General features: G+C 34.5%; 1 pseudogene; it reads left to right on the top strand.

Moving 5' to 3' along the window:
• The first annotated feature begins 990 nt into the window (after window positions 1–990).
• LOC120144793 lies at window positions 991–1,850 on the top strand (annotated as a pseudogene).
• Window positions 1,851–6,000: the final 4,150 nt, after the last annotated feature.

Raw genomic sequence — 6,000 nt, 5'->3', positions numbered from 1 at the left:
GTACAAGGATCTAGGAAAGGAAGTCATATGAAAATTTCATAGTAATTAAATTATGAAAAGTGAATAAAATATATGTGTCTATGTGACAATTAGATGAGAAATGAACTAATAGAACATATAACAAGAATTTATAGGTTATATGATAATAAGAGCACATGGAAAAAGAGATAAATTATGTAAATTTGGATAGAAATTATATGATTAAGAATTTTATAAAAGAATGATTTAAATGATAATAGGAAAATGTGATATAAACTGAGTGGGGCAAATATACAGGATTATATGGAAATGAAAAAGTATACAAAATATGTATGATACGAGTGATTTGTATGTATAGGTTCATTATGTGGAAGTGTATATGAGGTTGCTTAATATGATAGTAGAAAACATGCATTCATGTTAGAAGTCATGGTTATCTTATAAGTTATATGCTCACTAAGTCATAGACTTAGTGAGTGTGTCACACGTAGGTTTCGGAAAGTAATTAAATAATACATATTATTATCTGAAAGTAATTAAATAATTTATCAAGACATCTATTTTTTTTTAAATAATTTAGTTTATTGATAATATTGAGCACAATGATAATATCTAACCATTTAAAATAAGTACACGCAAAAAGTAAAGAGGGCCATTTAACAAGTGAGAAATAATACCGAAACGCTTATTAGGATTGGCCCAATATTACAAAGAAAAGAAGGCTTGGTGCAATGAAAAGAGGGACTAGCCGACTAGCCGTTGCAAATTTGAATTTGCAGGCAGCGGTCAGAAACCCTTTTTAAAAACAAAACGCTTACTCTCAAATCCTCACAACTCACAACTTCTCTCTCTCTCTCGTTATCTGTAAAAGCTCTGGATACGAAGAACAGGGAAAAAGATCTTGTGGATCCGTTCTTCGTATGCCCGTTCTGCTCATCTGCTGATTCTCCGTTTGGTTTTGATTCCTTTGTGGATCTGTTTTCTTGTTCTTCTTCGTAAAGCAAAAGAAGAATGGCAACGACAAATGGGTACACAGGAAACACACCATGGCCTCTACCACCGGATCAAAACAGCTTACCCCCACCGCTAGACTGTTGATTCTCAATCTGTTCTTAAAAGGTTCCCCCCCTTCTCTTTTTTACTACTTTGCTTGGATTTTGTTCTAAACTAGTCAAATCTAATTTAATTTTGTGGATTTGATTTTCCTTTTCTTGGGTGTCAACAGGTTGCAAACCGAATTGATGGCTTAGATGGTAAGAATTGAACTTTAATATGCCTTGAATCTGTTTGATGTTTTGCTTCTTCGAAACAAAAGGATTTAGTTCTAAATTTATATAATGTATGATAGATGGGTGGGGATCCTGGAATGTCAGCATTCCCAGAAGAGGACAACATATTTTGCTGGAAAGGAACATTAAAGGAAGCAAAGACACAGTTTTTGAAGGAAAAGAATACAACTCTCTCTTGTATTCCCTGTGATAACCCTTTTAAACCCCCGAAGGTTAAGGTCGACACTGCCTGTTTCCATCCGAATGTCGATGTCTACGCAACATTTGCTTGGACATTCTTCAGGTAAACTAGAAACAATCTTCTCTCTTTTGTTTACAGGGAAACAAATAAAAATCCTTGATGCATAATTGTTTGTGTTTGTAGGATAAATGGTCATCTGCTTATGATGTAAGAGCCATACTGCTATCTATCCAAAGTCTCCTCGAGGTATTTATTTTGGCTTCTTCTTCTTCTTTAAAAAATTAGAGTTTTTAAGTACGAGATTTGAGGGGTTTCGTTTAAATGCAGAAGCAAACATCAGCTCACCTTTGAACACCCAAGCAGCTCAACTTTGGAGCAATCAAGAAGGTACCTTGTTTTAGTTTGAATATAATAGCTTCAATTTTGAATGTTTTATGAGTCTGATTGTTGTAATTTGAGGCCCGAGAAGCAACAACCCAGAAGTGTAAAAACCCGAAACAAATTCGAGAAACCTTAACTCTCACCAAAGTCTAGTTCCGCCAAGAGATCAAAACAGTAAGATCGGTTACCAAAATGACGACCCATATATATCTAAAATAGGGTTGTCATAAACCCTAAAATAAAATAGACATCGCACGAGAGGAAAACGACCGAGATTTCCGACACCAGAAACCGAGAAAATAGCAAAAAATCAGAGCAAGTTATGAAACAAACAAGAATCGTGACGAACGGGATTGCACCATCCCGAAAAACCCAGCAACACCACCACGGGGTAAAACCCCGAGAATCATCAAAGCAAGACACTAAGGAAAAAACCCGATCAAGCAACAAAATCACTAAGAAGCAAAAACGATATACAATAAAAAAGGCATCCAACAAAAAAAAAACAACGTAAACATCAAGCAAAAACCGAGCAAAATGGTTCGCAAAATCGCAAAAAATCACAAAAACCCAAAGAAATAGTTACGGTCGTGGTTTAGGAGAGGAGCAACTGTCGAAATCGAAGAGAATCATCAGAAAAGGTAAGAACGAATGATTTTTCTTAGATGTACGTTATTTGGGGTTAGTTTTGGGGATTTGGGGCTCGAGTTAGGCTTCGGGGCTTAGAGATGAACATTTTGAGTAGTTTTAGCTTTCTGGTCACTAGAGGCGGTGGTCGGAGCGACGGTTGGTGCGGCGAGACTTCGCCGGAGTGATGGTCGGCCATAGGCTGGTTGGGAAGTGGGGAGAGTGTTTTGAGAGGTTGGAAGTGCGTTATTTTGGGAGAATGAGTTGAAAATGATTTTTTTTTTGTGTTTTAAGGGCTATTTATAGGGAGGGTCTTTGTGTAATACTAAAATTTAATTATTTTCATAGTCCGTACAGTTTTGATGTGTAATTTGTTTAGGTTATCTATTGTAAATTTTCCCTTAAATTTCAAATTTATTCAATTTAATCATTGTTTAATTTTCTTATATTTTACAATTGATCCTCCTAACTTTTTATTTTTCTTGCATGTCTCAAACAATATCAATCTAACCTCCAATTTTAATTTTTTTGCAGTTAAATCCTTTTAATTTAAAGTTTTTATATTTCTTAATTTAATTTTATATTTAACACTAATTGATTTATATTATTTTAGGTCAATTTAATTTCTTCAATGGTAAGTAATTCGGATCGGATTTTAAATTTTAAATTTTAATATTCGCAATTAAGACAAATGAGAAATTAAATTGGTACCGAAAGGGCAGTACAGGGGTACTAATCATTCCCTGACTGTAATCGACTCCCGAATCCGACAAAATTTCTGGTAAAACATAGATCAGATAAAAGGTAAGTTAAGATGTCCGATCAAGCTAATATAAAATATCGGAGGCGGCTCCATCACATCGAATTAAGTCGAAACCCGATTCTGGGCCCACTCGAAGGACGGTTACAACAACTTGGTGACTCTCCTGGGGATGAGTAAGTGAGTCAGGCCAAAATTAATTTCCGGTTGTCTTCTTAAGCGAAAATTGTAAGTTTAAATTTTAATTTACCTTTTCGATCTTATTACCTTTGATTATTTTTTCAAATAAATAGTTGTACTGATTTTTTTAATGATTTCTACTTTTTCAAAAATTCATTTCGGATCTATACTCGAGCTCCAAACTCTTTCGTAAGTGGAGGTGAAAGCGACGTCTTCGTAAGAATTTATTCTCCGTACAAGCCTAGCAAGTAAATTCGGGATTCATATACCTTATGTCTTCGTATGAATTTATTCTCCGTACGGACATAAGGTAACATGTCCTCTCGAGTTTAACTTGGTCCATATGAGCTTGTGATGAGCTTATGACTGAGAGTCTCGCAAGCCCAAGGGGCACAAGTAAGGAGAACTCGGGTATTTTTTTTAGAACCTAAACCGGGAGACTGCAAGGAATTAGAACCCACCCCGAAACTCCATTTCAAAACCTAGGATATTGAGTTATTTTTTGTTTTATTTTTTGTTCAAAACATGCGAACTGGAAATGTATGCGGTTAGGACTTGTTCAAAATTAACGTGTGGGATAGAGATAATGTCTGGGTAGGAACAAAAGCATATGGGGTAGGAATTTTTATTTTTGTTAGTATTTTGATTATTATTTTATCTTACTGACTTGTTTCCTTTTTATCTTTTTTTTATTTTTATCATTTGCATCATTCAAAGAGATGTTTATCCGTAAAAAGTGTTCGCTAAACCCAAATAATTGCATTAATAGACAAAGGGTTGTACTGCAAGAGGTGAAAAATACAGATGTCCATCTATGGTCAGAGAAGACTCAGAAGCAAAAGGGAGACAGTCTGTGTACACCCCCAACCCGTATCCGACCCGGATACGAGTCCGAAGTGTCACATTGACTTTTCAAACATTTATTCGTATAAAATAGTGAGTAATTTAAAAACTTTGATAACATTTAACTCATTCAAAGCGTTTACAAATATATCAGAGTTCATACAATTATATCTTTAGACTACATGCCAACTACACTCTATAACCAGTACATATATTTTCTGATCTGACATTTGGTAAGGAGAACTGACCTGTCTTGCTCCGCATTACTCTTTACTATTCTCGAAACCTACGTGTGAAACAATCACACGCTAAGTCGAAGACTTAGTGAGGCATAAAAACTTATAAGGTAAACGGTACTAATATCATACCTAAACAATTCTTACTATCATTTCATACCACTCATACTTTACATGTAACGAATATATATGCATGCATATGTCCTTATCATTCATATATCTTATCTCATGTTCCTATGATCTCTTATGTCCATATCATATAACATATACCATAACCAATTGCACATACACATACATGTCATGTAAACCATATATATATTATCATAAAACACGTACACTCAATCAATTATATTATCATCTTCATTTTTTTCTTATTTTATCACTATCATTGATTCCTTTCATCATATAGTCTTATAAGTTACCATTTGTACAATCATATCACACATGAAATTCCACAAGGGAACAAACATATTATCCTATCACTTATTAATATTATCTATTTAATAGCCCATGATACTCATGTGAGAACTAAAGATATGCGAGTACATAGAGGTTGTGCACTAATGCTGTCACCACAGCTCATATAATTGCACCGAAGTGCCACGTAGAATTGCACCGAAGTGCCGCGTAGAATTGCACCGTAGTGCCATATAATAATGTCCCGAAGGACCACTATAACTCCTTAAGAATCATATACATATACTAGAGATCAAGTATGTGTCTCACCAGACTTCACACATGTTCCAAAGAATACATATATATCCCGAAGGACCACATATCACTCTTTAAGAATCATATACATATACTAGGGATCAAGTATGTGTCTCACCAGACTTCACACATGTTCCAAAGAATACATATATATCCCGAAGGACCACATAGACCCTCGACTCTTGGCATGCCAACTATACCCCTAGCTCTCATGACACATAACATGGGCATTATCTTTTATATCCTTTTACATTCATGTAACCATATCATATATTCATATAAGCTCATGGTTTCATTCACATATACATGTAATCACGTAGTTTCTTTCATGTAATTCATGTCACTTTTCATATGAATTCATATTCATATGTCACATAGGATTCCCTCATGTATTACTTATACTTTCTCTTTCATATGGCTCATAACATTTCTCATGTGTTCATATGACATGTTACTCATTGTCATCTTATCATGTTACCACATAGACATATCATCTTACAATACATACAAAACATATCAATACTTATATTCACATATACCTATCACTTCATTATCCTTATTATTTTATCATCACCATTAATCCCTTTTACTTACCATATTCATATCAATAACACATACCCATGCACACATATAAATCATAACAAATACATACTTCTATGAATTCATGTTTTTCACTATTGGAAATAGACTTATCACAAGTCTTATTTTCCCTTGAACCTCATATACTAGAGAATGTGCACTCACCTTAGCTTTGCTTTGATTCGATTATAATCCTTCAATTTATCCGGAAGGGATCACGTTCTACATCTACAT

Source organism: Hibiscus syriacus, unplaced genomic scaffold, assembly GCF_006381635.1.
Source record: "Hibiscus syriacus cultivar Baekdansim isolate YM2019G1 unplaced genomic scaffold, ASM638163v2 tig00110890_pilon, whole genome shotgun sequence".
Lineage (NCBI taxonomy): Eukaryota > Viridiplantae > Streptophyta > Magnoliopsida > Malvales > Malvaceae > Hibiscus > Hibiscus syriacus.
This window is presented reverse-complemented; position numbering and strand designations above follow the sequence as displayed.